The sequence below is a fragment of the Pelophylax lessonae genome (genome assembly GCF_965119305.1).
Source record: "Pelophylax lessonae genome assembly, chromosome: 9".
Lineage (NCBI taxonomy): Eukaryota > Metazoa > Chordata > Amphibia > Anura > Ranidae > Pelophylax > Pelophylax lessonae.
Genome location: NC_138776.1, coordinates 126,163,184 through 126,183,487, shown reverse-complemented (window position 1 = coordinate 126,183,487; position 20,304 = coordinate 126,163,184).

The window sequence follows — 20,304 nt, the reverse complement described above, 5'->3', positions numbered from 1 at the left end:
GAGTGTGGTTGGCCTCTGTCTTCAACGTACAAAAGATGGAGTTCCTGTGGTAATGGATGGGACTACAAACTTCACTTTTATACCCCAGAGACGCTGGACAGTCGGCCCAGATCCCCAACAGGCTGATGAAGTGAGCCCCACCACCCTGTCTTCTCTCCAGTGGCTGAAAGGACTCCCAGGAGAAGGGCCAGTCCTCGCATATCCTCAGCGGCGGGTATGTTCTACAAGAGGGGCAGAGGTTGGCTAGGTGAGTAACGCTGTTTTCTGGACAATTTGTTTGGGGTACTGGGTGGGTGCAGACATTGGGAGGCCCGTGGAACACAATCTACCTTAGAGAGGATGGAAAATCACTCTCTTAGACCCCTAGGCCTCTCTTATGTCTAAGTCACCCTCTGTTTATTAGGGAGACAGGGTGCCCAAGAAGCTCAGTCTGGCCTGCCCAAACCAGACTTTTACAGACTGATCAGCTATGAAAGCTCCATGCGCCTTGCCAGGACAAACTTACAAACTATGTGGAACTTTGTCAAGGAAGCTGCCATGATGGATTGACTCTTTGGGACTTGTTACCCGACTAACTCAGGCACAGACCAGTTGGAGGTCTGGTACCTGGTTAGTCTACTTTTGGGGAGAAGATATGTGACGGTATTCACCGTCACTGGAGGTGAGGAGCAGATACTGAATGGTTTGAATTGCTTCAGATGGGACAGCAATATTTGTCAGCAATATCTCCCTATAGAAATATGAAGATTTAATCCTAGTTTACACTGGGAGACTTAGACTGTTATAGACAATTGCCATGAAGTCTGACTCCTAGATAATGTGTGTATTCCATGTCCCTGCATGCCAGACAGGCTTCCCTATTGTTTGTGTAATGAAATGGAATGTGTATTATGTTAAAGCTTACCTGTCCCATTGTTAAATGTTAATGACCTCTCTTGTTCTGTCTGCCTTAAGATAAACTTATTATGGTAGTGTAAAACTCCCAACTGTTTTCATTGGATTGTGAATGTCAGGGCCTGTTCTCAACAAGGTCCACCTGAGCGGTAACCTTGTGGGGTAAAACTGTATAAAAGTCTGTTTCTTGTTCAATAAAGAGTTATACTTCACCCTCAATCTAGAGTCCTATCTCTCATTGGGGGAATCGGCTACAAGGGATTGCTATGTCCTCCATATTCCCTTGGATAATCACTTAGCTCTTGTAAGAGCTTGTGTAAGAGTTTGTTCTGCTGCACTCTCTAGGGAAAGAGAGGTTCACCCACGGGAACCTGGAGCCTTGTCATAGGTCCAGGGTGGGTAGGAGACAGCGAGACCCTAACCAAGCTGCGGCGGTTCGTGGGGTCTGAAGTGGTTACAGTGTCTGGTGAAGCGCTTGGAGCCCTCAGAAAGCACTAGGAGCATCCGTCAATGGAGGTACCCGGTTGGGGTGCCGGTTGATGCGTTGCATTGGTGGCAAGCGGTGGGATGGCATCCTAGTTCGAGGAAAAGCAGCTCGGAGACACCGGTAACGTTATTGAGCGAGCTAACACCCGTGCAGCGTCGCCATGGCAGAGGAATTCCTAGGTTGTGAGAGATGCAGATACAGCACAAGGGATGGGGGGTGGGAGGGAGAGGGGCACTACAGGGCCCTGCAGTGCCAGGAAAACTAATATGTTTTCCAGGGGGCAGCAATTTTTATTTTACCCGGGGTGGCAAAAATCCTTGCACCGGCCCTGCGTACAGTAGAGGGAGCCATAGACTCCTACTGCGGTCAATCAAATCCTGTAAGGAGGGAGCAGGGGGTGTGGTCGAGCCCTGCTGTGTGTGTCTAAGGATGCACACAACCCAGCTCATAAGCACCCACATTGGTGCCCCCTCAGTACACAGCTGACAGCGCTGGCAGGGGACTCCAGAAGAAGAGGTAAGAGACTGCTCTTGGCAATACCATTGCACAGGGCTGGTAAGTATAACTTCTTTTTTATTTAAAACTTTTTACCTTTAATATCATTTTAGGTTGGGTTACCAGCTGTATTCACATATCCAGATGACCCCCCATCTTATAGTTCCTAGGTCTTTTCCTTGGAATTTGGGGTTTGTTATATCCGGGTTTCTCAGACTCCCTATTTGCATTCCCTATAGACCAATACCATTTTTTGTAATAATTTTAATGAAATAGAAGGGCTATGATCCCCAGTATTTTCTGTGGCAAATGTGAAAACCTGGAAGAGACACACAAAACCAATAGGCGGTATTTGTTTCCAGCATCTACCAAAACCAAAAACAATATTGGATTTGTGTAATCATAATCTGTAGGAGATAGGTAAGTACACAACAAGCCCTCTAGATGGCAGGCACGCCAAAGAAACATTTACAGTTTATTTCGTGATCACACATACTGTGACTGCTCTATCCATTCAATATACTAAAAAGTAGGTAACTAACATAAAATATCCAGTTTATAATTATGCCCAGCAGAAGACAAAAGCAGCACACATTGGAAGCTTTTGAAAGATTAGCTTGATATTCTTTATTCAAATATATTTTATTAGAACATATATAAAGCTGAAGTTTATTCTTATGTACTTACATAGTTGGTAAGGTTTAATAAAGACTCTAGTCCATCTAGTTCAACCTGAGCGTGTTTGTGTGTGTATGTTGCCACCATTTTCAATATCCCTTTAAAGTCCACATTCACACCTGTGCGTTTCCTAAACGCACAACATAACACAAAAATGTTTGCATTTCAGAAATGTGCCGCAGTTGCAGGTCACGCTTGTGTCAATAATTGTTAAGCCAACCTGAGCTTGGGTAGCAGATGCGTGTTTTGCACATCCAAACGCACTACAAACGCGCCAAATCATGCACTGAAAAATGTACGATGCTCCGAGACAAAAAAGTTTCTGGAGCTACATTTGGTTTTTGTCACACGTAGGGCATCCTATGAGAGTGAATGGGGTGCTCTAGGTGTGACAGGAGTTAATGTGTGACAAACATGCAAAAGAAAAACGAGAGCGGGAATGCGTGTTCCGGTGTGAATGGGCTCGTAGAAACGCATCTGAAAGTTTTTTGAATGTTTCTACGCCCCCGACTGAGCCCCAAATGATCGAAAGAAAGGAAATCTAATGACATAAAGAGGCCGGCCAGAGGTAGTAGGGTTGGGGAGGAAAGAATAGATGATGCTGGACATAATCCAGCCAGGGCTCTGTCCTCAAGAGGTGGGCTGTGCCTGACTTTCTACAACGTTTAATGCTCACAGTGTGCAGCGAAATCCAAGTAAGCGAGTTTAGTGCAGGATAGGAGCCTGTACAACTGTAAATGACTGAAGAGGTAAGGAGCAGATGCAGGGAGCAGAGAACAGACCCAGAGCCTATATGAACATATTATAAACAATCAAAGACATACACAAACCCTATATAACGTACATACATCCTATATCCCTGTACCAATTAGACATCTTAGAATATGTTTAGAGATATCTGTTACTTCCATAAAAGAGACAAATTGTGCTGAATAATTAAAAGGGGACTTTTTTTTTTTTTTGCCAGTTTACAACACTGTTTTGCTGGCAGATATAATAAATTATAAGCCTCGATTTACTGGCTACAATTATCTGTTTCTGTTTATGTTGGGCAAATAAACCCCTTCCAAACAAAGAAAGATCATCTTCATATACATTCACAAGAGCATTTAAAGCTGAACTCCAGCCATACTGTACTAAATTGCATACTCCGATTTCACTGCACACTGTGAGCTTCTCACAGTGTGTATTAAAAGTTACTGCAAGTCAGAAAGAACCTAACTCATTTCTTGGTTAGGGGACATCCAGTCCAAGGGTAGGCAAACTTTGGCCCTGCAACTGTTGCAGAACTGCAAGTCCCATGGGGTTTTGCAAGAATCTGACAGCCATAAGCATGGCTTCAGGAGGCAGAGGCACGATGGGACTTAGATCCCTAACCACTTGCCACCCTAATTCAACCACCAATTCTGACACTTCTCACCCGCATGTACAAATCATAATATTTTTTTGCTAGAAAATTACTCAGAACCCACAAAAATTATATATGCTTTTTAGGAGAGACCCTAAGGAATAAAATGGTGGTCATTGCAAATGTTCATGTCACACTGTATTTGCGCAGCAATTTTTCAAACACATTTTTTTTATAAACTGTTTTATGAATTAAAAAAAAAAGCAAAACACTGAAGTTAGCCTGATTTTTTTTTGCACATTGTGAAAGATGATGTTACTCTGAGTAAATAAATACCTAACATGTTATGCTTTAACCTCCCTGGTGGCATGATTATGTCAGCAATTTTGTAACAAAAGCGGTACAATTTTGTGCATGGAAATTTGGTGTAATGTATTGTAGGCCTATAATTCTTAGTAATTACTTACTTAAACCTGACCAAACAAGACTCTATTAGACATCCCAGATGTGATAAAGTTTGAAACACAAAATCATGAATTATAATCTAATAAATAATATAATTTTATTCAATAATGTAATAAATAATGAAATTTGTCAAACAAAGAAAATTCATTAAACAAGTCCGACGTCACAATAAGGAAAATGGAACCTGGTTTATTTCGGACTTTCGTTCCATTGCCATCTCTCTTTGAGCAGCAAACTATGCACATCCTGGTAGGTGCTGCTTTTTTTGCAGTTGGCAGGATGTAGTCCATAAAGTGACTTCTGGTCAGGCATTCTGGGTTGACATTGTCAACAGCACGACGTCCAGGTCTGTTCACAACTACTGATGGCGTCTGGTGGTTGACAAAAATCCGCTCAGCCACCTTCCAGATAAACTCAGAATGAACAAGAGGCTTGTCACTCTTTGCTCTGTGCAGGATATATGCATTCCAAAGGCATTGTTGCAGAAGATGTCTGAAGATCTTCTTATAATATTTTTTTTGCTGTTTGCGCATAGCCAGATAAAATGTCATTGCCTGATCAGCTCTGTCAACACCTCCCATGGTTTTATTATAGTCTATCACGACTTGCGGCTTCAGCGCATCTTTCCCACTTTTTGTGTGGACCATGGCAGTGGAGGTATTGTGCACAGTACTCATGAGACACACGTCCTTCTTGTCTCGCCATCGCATTGCCATCATTTTACCATTCTGCCAGGCAACCATTTCTCCGGTTTTGAGTTTTTTCTTGGCAAACATAGATGGCATGTCACGTCGGTTAGGCCTAACGGTACCATATGCATCATTCTTATTTTGTAGCAAAACCTCATACAGTTCCGGAGACGTGTAGAAATTGTCCGTGGTCACACAATATCCCTGGTTCAGCAATGGCTCCAGCAGTGTAAGGACAGATGATGTGGCCATCCCATAACTTACACAGTTACATAGTTACATAGTAGTTGAGGTTGAATAAAGACAATAGTCCATCCAGTTCAACCTGTGTAGGTGTGTGTGGCTGTAATCATCTCACATAGCCCTGAATGTCCTGATCCTTGAGATGTACATCTAAGAGTCTTTTGAAAGCCACCATACTTCCCGCAGAGACCACCTCTTGTAGTAGAGAATCCCACAATCTTGTAGCCCTAACAGTAAAGAACCCCCCATGTTGCCTGAGGTTAAAACGCTTCTCCTCTAATCGCATTGTATGCCCTCTTGTCCTCATGCAATCCCTTCGACTGAACAGCTTTTTTTCTAAGCTGAGATCCCCATTGAGATATTTATAAATTGCTATCATGTCCCCCCTCAGGCGTCTCTTCTCCAGGGAGAATAAATCGAGCGATTGCAGACGCTCTTCATAATTAAGGTCCTCCAATCCCCTAATCAGTTTAGTTGCCATTCTCTGGACTCTCTCCAGCTCCAACACATCCCTCCTGAGGACTGGCAACCAGAACTGGACAGAATACTCCAGATGTGGTCGGACCAGAGTTTTATAAAGTGGAAGGATTATAGTCTTATCTCTGGAATACATCCCTTTCTTTATGCATGCTAATATTCTGCTGGCTTTGGCAGCTGCTGCTTGACATTGCATGCTATTGCCTAATCTATCATCAACCAAGACTCCCAGATCCTTCTCCATTTTTGATTCCCCCAAGGGTTCCCCTCCTAACGTGTATTGTGCTTTTATGTTTTTAGTACCCAAGTGCAAAACCTTACACTTCTCCACATTAAACCTCATTTGCCATGTTGTTGCCCACTCCGTTATTTTGTCCAGGTCATTCTGTATGATATCTGCTTCATGCTGTGCAGTTATTGCCCTGGCCAATTTTGTGTCATCTGCAAAAACTGATAACGAACTATTAACTGCTGTACCTGGGGTTGAACTTCGTGCCTTTACCAGTGTAAATTACCGAATTCCAGATGTACCCAGTGGATGACTCGCAGAGCATGTAGGATTTGATGCCAAATCGCGCTCTTTTGGATGCAATGTACTGTATCCAGCTTAGGCATCCCTTGTAGGCCATCAAACTTTCATCCACGCTGACGTCCCTTTCTGGCACGTAGGTGCGCTGGAAATTGGTCACAATAATTTGCTATCCCTCCCAGATTTTTTTTTAGTTTGGGCACAGGATGCGTGGCCTCATCAAATTCTTCATTGTTTGTGAAGTGGAAATACTTCATAATCAGGGAAAACTGGTATTCTGACATCACGGTGCCAAAAAAAGGAGTGGCCAGTAACTTGTTGGTGGTCCAGTACCATTTCTGGAACGGTTTCCTCACCTCCCCCTGAAGGATGATGAGTCCCAGAAACTGCCAGATGTCTTCTTTGGTCACCGGTTCTCACTTTCTGCTTCTGGAAAACCTGACATGCAGCGTAGCGGATTGCTGCTCTTGGTAGCGATTTGTCTCCGTGACAATTTTTTCAATTACCTCCTCAGTGAGGAATAATTGCAGGTATGCCAGAGGGTTGTCACGCTCAACATCTACCTTCATCCCAGGTAATCCAGTGAATAGGAATCTTGGGGGCGCTACCTGGTCCTTATTGCAGTCAATAGAGCACCAAGTGCGCACATCCCTGTGGTCAGGTGCAGGATCATCGCCGTTGTCACTTGCCAGATCAGTGTCAGTGTCAGACGACAAATCTCCCCACTACTCACTATCACTCGGTTCTGCGAGCACCTCCATGTCAGTGTCACTGTCACTCAACTGGTCCAAAAGCACTTTTGTAGTAAAGTGACGCTTTTTTGATACCATGGTATAAATATTTTATGGGCACAAATGACAATAAAATGGCACTGTATAGTGATCATGTGTCAGATCTGAGGTAATACAGTGTAATGCTCTCAGATTACAATGTATCACCTCTTTTATTTATGTTTATACCTTTTGAATTTCCCGCCCAGTTATGCTCCCATGCGTCGCCGCTGCTCGCAGGGAACAGAACCAGGAAGTCAGATGCTGGCAGGCGATCATAGCGAAGGACATCGCTGGATCGCCAGGAGAAGGTAAGGAGACTCCGCTGGCAGCTCTGCAATGTTACCCCGAGCGTGACTCGGGGTTACCACTCCTGGCAGTGAAAATTAACCCCGAGTCACGCTCGGGAATACCGCCAAGAAGGTTAAAATTGCACTCACTTGTGGAATGGTGCCATGTTTTGGTACTTACAAATCTCCATAGGCGACATTTTACAAATGTTCACAGGTTAACTGTTTAGAGTTACAGAGGAGATCTTGGGCTCAAATTATTGCTCTCACTCTAATGTTCGCGGCGATACCTCACATGTGTGGTTTGAACGCTGGTATTACTCTGTGTGGTCTGCATGCAAATACAATCTTTCTAGGAATGCGCACTTATCCTGCCTGATTTGCAGTCATCAAGGCATTTTAATATTTACATAACTCCTCCCAAGAGTCAGCCCACTACTTGTATCAGAGCTGAGGGCTCTTGAAAGGAGTAATAAGGAAGAGTGCTGCGATATTTTCAGATTGCTATGTACCAAACCCTGCTGGCTCCTCCCACCAGCCACAATCTTATTTTATTTAATAAAGAAGCATAGGGACCCAGTGATGACATTACTGGGTCTAAAGTAGGGTGTAATTAAAAAAATAGCAACGTTTTATTTAAAAATATCATTAGAATGTTGATAAGGGAGAGAAGAGCCAGGGAAAACAAAATATATGCAGATTTACTGTGGCAATGCGCCTGTGCAATGCAATGCGCTATCATGGGTGCTGCTACCCATAATAGCGCATTGCATTTGAAAAAAGGGTCATGGACTTCTTTAACCTCCTTAACAGTATTCCCGAGTGTGGCTCGGGGTTAAATTTCAGTGCAATTAGCGGTAATCCCGAGCCACGCTCGGGGTACCGCCAGGAGCATCACTGGATCCTGAAAGAGGGGTTACCTACCTTATCCCGGTATAAGGTATGTAACCCCTCTGTGATAGCGATGTATCCCGGCGGTGTGCGGCGGACGGATCTTCCGCCCGAGGCTTGTGAGCCCCGGCTTCCGTCTCCTGCAACGTGACGCTCGCAGGGGGGTGGAACCGGCGGCAAATTCAAAAAGTTATACACACTGATTACAATACAAAATAAAATAAATTGACATTAGTTTGCCCCCAAGTGCCCTTTCCTGCAGTTCAGTTTTAATGTACTATATATATATATATATATATATGTGTATATATATATATATATATATATATATATATATATATATATATATATAGATATATATATATACGTATATACTGTATATATATATATATATATATATATATATATATACATACACACATACATACTTTAACTTATTTATAGTTATTTATTTTATTATAATTTATGATTTTGTGTTTCAAACGTTATCATACCCGAGATGTTAAAGAAGAACGCACAGTAAAAAAAAATCATATGTAAATAGTTGGTTTGGCCTGCTCATCATTAAGAATTACATGCAAAATAATGGTACCGCTTTCAGCACCTAAAATCCGAAACAATCATACCGCCAGGAAGGTTAAGTATTTAAAGGGTGGGTTGGAAGCATTCCTTGTCACATTAAGAGAAAACTCAATAACTCTAAATAGAGCATTCATACATAAAGCATCTTTGTAGATATGCCAGAGGAACAAAGTCAGCAAGTTTTTATGGTATTTGGAGTCCTGCCAAAACTCTGTGGAATTTTTGAGGGCTGGGAACTAAAGGCAAAAAAACAATTGCATAATGAGTGTAATGTATGACAGATCATTGCAAGTAAAAATGGAGTGTTACATCAGCATGAAATGTGCTTTTGATCACATGATGTATATTGTTTAAGGTGAAAAAAGGCTATAAAACAATGATAAATGACTAATAAATACTGTATATATATGCGCTAAAATGCACAGAGGTCCTAAGGTAAAGAAAAGGCAGATGCACACTGGCTTAAAAATCGCTGCTTCTACAGATTTTTATGATTTTCCTGTAGAAGCAGCTCAATGTTCTCCTATGTGTCCATGCACATTAGGACAAATATAGGCATATTTTAAGCTCAGCGTTTAGAGACAGGAAAAAAAACCTTCTGGTTTGTGTATTTAATAGGCGTTTTCTGGCAGAAAAAAAATGCAAAATACTCCTAAACGCACCTAAACATGTGTACAATATATATATATCTATACGAGCGTTTCTTTCTGCCAAGGGAGTTTTTTTAAGCCCAGTCTGCATGGAATCTTACTCTCCCCAGTGCCTTTGTAAATGTTCTCTGTGAGTTTAAAATACATTTTTATATCTCCATTTGTGTATGAACAGGGGGTGGGTGACCCAAAAGTGGAACTTCCAATTTAAATACTCCTGACCCCCTGACATGCTGTAGCAGCAAACAGTTTTTGGAAACCAGAAATGGAGTCCGGACGTGTACATCACATACACATATATATATATATATATATATATATATATATATATATATATCAGCAGTTACTTCACAGATACATATTTTCCTAACTACTTTGGCAAGCAATACAGATGTTTCTTGTAACTTCTTATCTATGGCAATTAACATTCCCAGTTTTACACTTATCTGTATTCTCGTCAAGTAGGGTACACACTAGTAGAAAATCTGCCAAAAATTCCTGTCCGAGGTAAAAATCGTACGATTTTCGGCTAGTGTGTACGCAACTTTCAGCAGCCGATGCCGACATTTTTAATGAAAAAAAACAGGGGGACAAACACCAAAATTTCCCCAGCGCAACCAATTATCGTTTAATGTGTATGCAATACATCCACGAAAAATCGGATACGAAAGGCCGCGCATGATCTGAAGTTGCTGACGACCCAGAAGTCTAGGAACAAACATCCCCCCAAAAAAAAAAATCGGGCGAGAAATTTCGTGAACATTATGCACTGTCAACTAAAAACGGTTATGACCGCTGAGTATGAAAGAGAAAAAATCGGAGGATATTTCGTCCGATTTTCGTCAAGTGTGTACGAGCCTTTAGTTACAGGAGAACAGAGAGAAAGAGATAAAGGGAGAGAAGGGGGGTCTAAACTGCGCAGAATGACAGTTTCTGTCTTTGTAGTACTACTGGGATTGTCAGAATCAACCATTTTGTTTTACTAATTATCTGCCATTTTAGAAGGCTTTCCAGGCGATGTGTCATTTTTATTGGGGGGGGGGGGGGGCAGGTACCTAGTTTTGACAGGTACCCAGCTTCCACTTTAGCTGGGAGCACCGTGGCACCCCCAGCGGAAGATCTCCTATCCCCCACCCTCCCTGCAACCTTCTGGGAAACATCACAGATCCCAGAAGATTGCCCAGCCGTTCAGGATGCGCAACACAACTCGCGCATGCGCACTCGACTGTGAAGCCACAAGCTGTCACAACCAGGTGCCCACAATAGTGATGCCACGCTGCCCAGAGAAGAGTGAGAGGCGCGAGGGTTCGGGCAGCAGCATCGCTGGATCCTGGGAAAGGTGAGTGTGTGTTGAGTAAAGTCAGAAGCTATACTTTTTGTAGCTGCTGACTTTTAATAAACACGGAAACAGCTGAAACTCCGCTTTTGCATTGAAGTAAACCCTAAAGATTGATATTTGCACAATCTCCACTTTTTTTTTAATTAAAACTTCTTTTTACCTTCCTATTTTTGTTGCATCTCAGTGCTTCTGGTCTTCTTTGCAACCACTTCCTGTTTACATTCATGTACTCCAGCAATGGCTGCATGGCAATCCTAGGGTAGGTTTACTCATACAGGTGTGAATTTCTCATCCTAGGGGTAGATTTCTTCTCACTTCCTGTTGTCTTCCTTCTTTTGTAAGTATGAGTCGTATGTAAGTCGGATGTTTGTAACTCAGGGATTGCCTGTATTTGTAAATGTTGTTCAACTTAAACCTCTGCGTTACCATTTGTTACATATTGTCATTTTATGTTTGTCATTGGCTATCTGGGATATATACAGTATTTTATTTAGATTTCTAGGGACAGGATATTGTCACTCTATGGCGGGACAATTCTGTGCAAGGACCTTTATGGAAGAATCACTGGGTATTGTTTGAATGAAAGGCACTGAATGAACAATATTTTAAAAATACACAGACTTTACAGACATTATACATACTTGCATATTTTGGCAAGACCCTTAGAGATCCCCAGAAGCACAGTTCCACCTCTAAAGTGTAGGGCAAAGTTACATATTCACTTTACAGAGGTATTAAGCACATATATTTCTTAACCTCTTCCTCCTGGTCCTTTAGGGGTTCTAATCGGAGGCAGGCATTCGGTCATGTGACCATTGTGATTGGGTGTCACAATGGTCACATGATCGGAAAGCTCCGATCTTTGGTATGCATCAGGAGCTTTCTTGTAGCTGTCGAGTACCGTGCTGGGAGTACGCAGGGAGCACGCTTTCAGCATGGTAAGTGTTTTTACACAGAGCCCCATATATGCAGCCGCTCGGTGTGAAGGCCCACTCAAACGGCTGTGAAAAAAAACATTTGACATAGGTGCTTACAATGCACAGCTTTTATTCATTTATGTAAGACATTTATCCAAAAAGAAAGAAAATGTTGCTGTAACTGCTTTAAGGCCTCATTCACACAATGTGCAGAGACATCAGTTTTTCTGCACGTATTCTGCAAGAGAACGAAAAGAAAACAATTGTTCTCTATGTGTCCTGTTCACACCACAACACAGGCATCACGTGCAGATTTTTTTCTGCTCAGGGATCTGCAACATGTATGAAGTTTTTTTTGCAGAACAAAAACTGATGTGACATCAACACTGTAGTGTGAACAGGACACATAACTGACACGTATGAAAATGTTAATGTGCATAAAAACTCACTGAAACACACATGAAAACTGATGTAAACTCATGTCTATGCAAGTGATATCTGCACAGTTTTCCCGTCAGTTTTCATGCACGTATGGTGTGAACGAGCCCTAAAAGTAATAGCTGGAGTTCGGCTTTCATTTTCGGTCAATCTAAAATGTTAATAAACCTTAAACTTGTATATTTAGGAAAGTAAAAGTGAGGTGTTGTCTTTCTTATGAGAATATCTGTGTGCACAACTATTTGGCAAATATTAGTGTGCAGAATTATTATGCAACCAAATGAAAAACAAAAAATGTTCCATCTCTCTTGTTTATTTTTATCTGTTAACCTGAGAATAATAAATAAGCAATTTAGCATTTACAAATAAACATTTGTGACATTAAAAAAAAAAATCAGTGATCAATATAGCCACCCTTCTTTTTAATGAGAGTCATAAGCCTTCCATTAATGGAGTTTGTCAGTTTCTTGATCTGTTGATGATCAACCTTTTGTGCAGCAGCAACCACAGCCTCCCAGACACTGTTCAGAGAGGTCTACTGTTTTCCTTCACCATAAATCTCCCGTTTGAGAAGGGTCCACAAGTTTCCAAAAGGGTTTAGGTTAGATGAGGAAGGTTAGGTGTCATTATTCTTTCATCTTTAAGGCCTTCACTGGCTAGCCACGCAGTGGAGTACTTCAATGCTTGCAATGGAGCATTGCCCTGCATAAATATCATGGTCTTCTTGAAAAATGCTGACTTTTTCCTGTACCACTGCTTAAAGAAAGTGTCTTCTAAAAACTGGCCAAAGGTTTGGGAGTTGATTTTGAGTCCATTCTTAACCCGAAAAGGTCCAACTAGCTCATCTTTAATAATACCAGTCCATACCAGTACCCCACCTCCACCTTTCTGGCATCAGAGTTGAAGTGGGGCTCTGCGCTCGTTACTGATTCAGTCACATGCCCATCCATCTGGCCCATCAAAAGTCACTATACTCTCATCAGTACATAAAACCTTTGAAAAAGTCTCCAGATATTTCTTGGCCCACTCTTGACGTTTCAACGTATATGTCTTGTTCAGTGGTGGTCAGGTTTCAGCCTTTCTTACCTTGGCCATGTCTATTAGCACTGAACACCTTTTACTTCTGGGCAATCCGGGTAGGTTACATTTCTGGAATATGACAGCATTGGAGGAAAATGGGTTCCTGGTAGCTTCACGTTTTTTTCTTCTGAAATCTTTGGCAGGTAATTTGCATCTTTTTTTCTCAACACATTTCTTGAGACCCTGTTGACTATTTGCAACAAAACATTTGATGGTTCTGTGATCACGCCCCAATATCTTAGCAATTAGTCAGTTAAAGTGATTGTAAAGTCTTGTTTTTTTTTGTTTTTTTTTTTTCAATAAAAATAACAAACATGTTACACTTACCTCCTCTTTGCAGTTGGTTTTGAACAGAGTAACACAGATCCTCTTCTTCTTGGGTCCCTCTTCCGCTCTCCTGGCCCCTCCCTCCCTTTGAGTGCCACCACAGCAAGCAGCTTGCTTTGGGGGCCCCTGAGCCGAGGCACAGCTCCGTGTATCCATTCAGACATGGAGCTGCCATTCGGCCTTACCCTCTCTCTCGCCTTATTGGCTAACTGACTTTGATTGCTGGAGCCAATGACGCCGCTGCTGTGTCTTAGCCAATGAGGAGGGGAGTCCAGAATGGCTGAGACAGTCATGGACATCGCTGGATCGAGAGGGGGCCCAGGTAATCATGGGGGGGGGGGGGCTGAGGGAGGCTGCTGCACATAGAAGGTTTTCTAACCTAATGCATAGCATGCATTAAGATAAAAAAACCTTCCGACTTTACAACCACTTTAAATCTCTTTTTTGGCCCATTTTGCCTGAGAAACAGAAACTGCCTAATAATTATGCACACCTTGATATATGGTGTTGATCTCTTTAGGCCCTGCCCTCCCTTATTACACAAATATACTGTACATCTCCTGATATGCTTAAATCCAATAAGCATTCAAGTTTATTCAGCTTGGAGTTGGACAATATGCATAAAAATTATGATTTGGTCAAAATACTCACTTGCCTAATAATTGTGCACACAGTGTAATTCTGCTAGTGCATATAACCCTAGCCTCTCCCCAGATATGAAATGCTGCTGATCCAAAGATGTCTCTGTTGCTCTCCCAGTAAAATGGAGACACCCTAAGACATGGAGTGTGTTACTGGCTGGATCACCAGGTGAAAATAAAGGGGAAAAAAGCCTTAAAAAAGAAAACTAGTGGGACCCCATTGACTCTCTGAGATTTGAGCACTGGAGTAAAATCAGGATAGTGAAATTTTCCTTTAATACAACCATTCTGGAAAGGCATACAATGTTCTTTTGGTTATATTGGGTTCCAGCTCGATTAGCTCATGCATTATCAAATTACAGTGACAGAAGCTTCATAGGATTCACCAGTGTAGACATGTGCTACAGATTTTGTGACCCTGCCTGCCATATAATAGTCTCAAAAGATGCAAGGAAGGCCTTTCTAAAATATACAATTCTGGACTTTTCCCCATACCAACAGAAATTGCCTACTTTTTATTCCTGGCTGTGGAACAAATGATGTCCAAATCCTGGAAGAAGCCCACAGTCCATCTTCAACAAGGAAAAGACTGCATGAATATATATGATGTAATTAGAAATTATCCAACTTCCTTATTGATTCACAACCTACATTTCATAACATAGGGGAACAATAGCATACCCACACCTTTCCATCTCTATAATCTTGTAGCCTGAGTTATTTATAGACTACGTATTAGGCTCCTGAGGAAAGAAAGCTCTTCTTGTCAGAGCTTACACAGGACTGAGGACTGTCTCCCGACCCCCATGTAAAAGTAGTAGGCCAATCACCGACCACCAGCACGGTCGGTTTTTTTTTGCTATACATAGTTTGTGTCAAGAAGGTATGTTAAACAGATGTACATCTGGAGCACAATTTTTTTTTTTTCATTTTGCATAGAGTGGAGGAGGGTTTTTTGTCCCCTGTGTCTCATTAGGGATATTTCCTTGAACATTGTTTAGACGGATAGAGGGATACAACATTGTTGTATTGGTGGAAAATAATAAAAGTGCTCCACCACGTGCAAAAAAAGTAATGCACAGTAATGTACATTTAGCAACTCACATGGTTGATGATTAAAACAGGTACATCTAAGTATGCAGGCATCAGGGGTAAAGCTGTCCACATAGACCATCCTCTGCACTGCCGTCAATTTCATCCCTTCCTCACTGCGCTCCACAAATGCATCAAGCCTCACTTTCAGATCTCTCTACTGCAGGGTAGTCTTCCCGGTCACGACTGAAGACTGACGGTAGTGAGAGCTAGCAGTGCGGAGGATGGTCTACCCCCCTTTACCCCGGATTCCTGCATACTTAGATGTGCCTCTTTTATTCATCAACCATATGAAGTGCTAAATGTTGAACCTTCATTCAATGTACTCATATTGCTACACTTAGAGGCGCCTCTCTTCTCTTTTATACTCTGTAGCTCCTGCTGGATTTTGCTTCTAATCCCCTTGTGGAAGCTGCCATTTGTGGAAGGACATTTTATGGTTACACAACCTATCACATTGCTATATTCTTTTTATATGGACTATAAACTGAAGGACTTATGAATAAATGGTTGTGGAACAAATCATCTGAGTTTCCATTATTTCTTATGGGGAAATACACTGATATACGAGTGCTTTGGATTACAAGCATGTTCCGGGACAAATTATGCTTGCAATCCAGGGTTTTACTGTAAATGCCTTTCCATGTTCTGTGTACTGTGGGAGACCAGATTCAGTGAATGCAGGTTCTGGGTTTAGTAACACTTTAAGTATGATGGGCATACATCACCACTGTCAAGGTCAGAGTATGCAGCTTCCAGACCTCTGCATTTCACTTTGATTACCTGACCTTTATCCATGTATGATACTCCACTGCTGCAGACAGATTGGTAGGAAAGCTTTTTCTTCTTGATTTTCAATAGAAACGCAATGGTCAACAAATTAATTAATGACTAAGAGTTACTGCTAAGGGATTAGCATCTGTTCAGAACATACAGGAATAGTTTTTTTCCCTACATTCCCAAATAATGCGCAGCTATTGCACAACATACCCATTCAGCCACTTTAGCAGAGATACAACAACCACTGTGTTGTATTAACCACAACATATATTTTATACCACATAGCTACATAGCTTGGCAAAGGAATAATTCTGAATTTACTATTTAATATCTACTATATAGTATAAAAATCTGTGCCCCTAACAACTCAAGACCCGCAATAAAAAACAAAATGTTAACACTACTTACAAAACATATTTTACTGTAGCCAACCAGGAAAGCAAAAAAAAAGCTCATTCCGGTCAGTCAAGGCTCCTGCATTAAAGTAAACGTATAGCCAATGTTGCACTCCTGTGATCCGTTTTCAGCAGACAGCATGGTGAAGCCCACAGACTAGGTCCAGGCTGGGGAAAGATTGCGACCATATGGTGGGGATCCGCCCACGTGCCTGGACCAGCACCTGGGTCAGCCTCTCACCAAGCCGCTGAGAGCCTGAGCCGCCTGCTTCCGCCCCTTCCACAGCACAGCGCTCCAGTGAGTGTGTGGAGGAGCAGAGCAGAGACCAGCTCTCTGCTCATAGAGCTCTGAGAACCAAGCGATCAGCAATGTTTGATCGCTCGGTTCTCAGAGTTAGAGCCCCTACATCTCTTTTGAAGTGTCTGTAGTCAAAATGTTTTGTCAGTTTTTGGTCAAGTATGGAATGGTCAGACCCCCTGAGAGAAAGGAGCTTGGTTCCCTGTTGGACCATCTGTTGTTCTGCCTGATGACCCAAAGCTAATTTTTCTCTGGAGCGCCAGAAATTCAGAGACAGGGAGAGAACCGGCATCCTTGCATGGAAGATTTCTACTGGATTAAGTTGCCTGACAGACATGGAACATACGTCATTATTGGTAAATATAAAAGTTTAATGTGATCCTGCTGCAGCGAGTTTGCAAAAGCATTGCATGCACTTCTTCCATGTCTAATGTTGGATTACATTACATGGGAAACTCCACATGCACGCTTACTATGTCTATGCCAATATAGGATTGCTAATGTGACTTGAGGACAGTTAAAGTGGAGTTCCACCCTAAAATGATACTTACCTCCATCTTCTCGCTCCGGGTCACCTGAAAAACAAATGGATAATCGCATTTTTTTTTTTTTTTACTTACCTCGTAGAGAAGAAAATATACTTACCTTACTTCCTTCTTCCTCCCCTTGGCGGCCACGGCCCGTCGTCACTTCCTGGCTTTGCAATGATTCCTGGGAGCTGAACGTCATCGCTCCCAGGAATCATTGCGTCTGCACCGGCCCCGACGTCAGTTCCGGGGTGCGCGCGTCATTCCCTTCTTAACAGCTCCTGGGCATGCCCAGAAGCTGTGGAGGGATGACGCGCGCGCACCGGAAGTGACGTCGGGGCCGGTGCAGTGCATCGTGGGACAGAAGAAGACGGAAGAGGATGCAGAAGAGGATCGCGCTGGCTTCAAGCTGCCCACACCTGAGATGGCAGCGCTGGACAATACTTTTTCAAGGTAAGTATTTGTCCTAAAAGGTAAGTGCAACCCGGGACAGATCAGAGGCTAGCCATTGTGGAATGTACTAGCCCTGACTGTCCGGGGGGTATTTTTATAAAAAAAAAGTATTCCAGGGTGGAACTCCGCTTTAACATCCAATGCTGGATACCATTTTACAGCAATCAAGTATTGATTTTAAATACATATACAAGTTTTGCAGTTATATGCAAAATTCTGCTATAAAGGAAACATTTGCCTAGTCCCCAAAGCATCATGGGGTTGGCTGTCATTTCATTTCTTCAACAACTCCTGCTCTACTGTGTGATGCTTGTTCAAATACACATTGAAGTTGTATTGGGATCCCCCATAAACAGCAGTCTTGATTTGATTGTCAAATTTGTGACTAGAAGAGTCTAAATAGCGCTTCATGTGCCTTTGCCAAGCATAGTTTGATTTATATGTACCCTACGTGAATATTATTCAATATTTAATCCATACAATTAAGCCACTGGCAACATCATGGTACAAGCAACCTTTTTGGCTGATGCAGGATGAAAGTTTTTAATCAGGTTTTGTGTTATTTGTTTATGTGTTTAAAGTTTAACATAATAAAATTATATATAATGTTTTTGTAAATCATATTTAATGTTCTGGAGGCATTATAAACCAAGGCCTGCTCAATTTGTTCACATTTATTATTTATTCTTGTTATGGGCTGAATCATAGCTGCTCAGAAACATGTTGTATAATTAAAAATTACTACAAATAATTACATATTTTGTTTTAGTTTATCACAGAGGTTTAAGAGGTTGTAAACCCTCTCTTATAACTTGTATCTATAGGTAAGCCTTTATTAAAGGCATACCTATAGGTACTGTAAATATCTCCTAAACTTGCACCGTTTAGGAGATATTTACTTTTAATGCTGCCAATGATGTCATCGGCACATGCGCTCTGAAGGAACGGCCAACCGTGCCATCCCTTCCGAGCCCTGTGCCGTGAACGGTGGCTCCCGCACTGCGGGGGCTTTGTTCTAAGGTATTTTATAATGAGCTAGTATGCGATGTATACTAGCTCATTATGCCTTTGTCTTACAGGGTTTTTTTTTTCTTGTTTTTTTTATTGGGGTTTACAACCACTTTAAAGGTGCATTTACACTTGCAAATGCCCCAGACTCCAATTACATGCAAGAACCCCTGAGGGATGTATTCGTGCATGCGAGTGATTGACCCTGGATGCAGGCAGTCTGCATCCAGGGGATGATCACTGCATGAGTGATTACATGCGAGTGTCCATGATTGGCTGTGGGAGCCAGCAGCCTCCCGTTCCTTTCAATGGGGCTGCCTCGCACAGTTTTACGCTAGGAACCCCCACTGGGTTTTTTGCATGCAATCAGAGTTGGGTGCATTCATAGTTGTAAATGCATCCTTACAGGGACAATAAATGTAGTTCTCTTTTTGCCGTGTGGTCAAAAACATCACTGAGTTGATGTCAGACTAGTGGGCAGCTATACAAAATGCATACAAGAAGTAAGTTCTGCTATAGAGGCAATACCAGCTTCGGATGCCAAGGATGTACTTACTTTTTCCCACAGTACACCATTACAATTTATTGATATTTTTGTTAAAAAGTTGATTGAAAAAGCAAAGTATCTATAGTTTACCTGTAGGCACTATTTGATATATTGAAATTAACAAATTAATGAAAAAGCCAACAATTTCCATCAGTGGAGTTAACTTTATATCGCAGCATGAAGCAGAGTCTACAATTATGTTACAGGCACGCTGTCCCTGAACTATGTGAAAAACCCATAGGCTAAAATGTATATAAATATATATATATATATATATATACACACATAATATACAGAAAAAATACATACATAATATAAAGTATTAATTATGTCATTCATCCCTTTGGCCACAAGATGGCGATATGGAGATGCTGACTTTTTCCCTCTGGAACTTCCAGGAACACAAAGCACATTGGAAAGTGTAGTTTGCAAGCAGCATCTGGACATTGTATTTGCTAGAGTTGAGCTACATTTCCCAGAGGCCCGGAAAGCATGGTGGAATGACGGAGCAAACACAGCCCCAGCATGTGGTGGAAGAAGAGAGCCAGGAAAAGGATTCTCGTGAGGACTAACCAGGACAAAGTGGCATACCTCACAGCTTTCTGAGATGGGAATGAAGGACACCTATTAGCAAAAGTATGCAGGCATAGAACACACACCCTGCCATGCCCCCCTTAAAGGAGAATCATACGAAAATAAATGATTGGTTAAACTCACAAGTGTTTTTTTACCACTACTATTCCTTTATACTGGCTTTTGTCATTTAAAAATGCAGTAATTTAGAAATTGGATGAAAGGTTTAGCACCGTAAAACACATTTTGAAAGATATACATACCTCCCAACTTTAAAACTTGGGAATGAGGGACACTTGAAGGAGGCAGTGACCTGCGACGCACTATGCGCACTGTGGCAAAAAGTGGGTGTGGTCGAATTTCACAGTGGGAGGGGCTTAAAGGGCACGGTTAAACAAAAC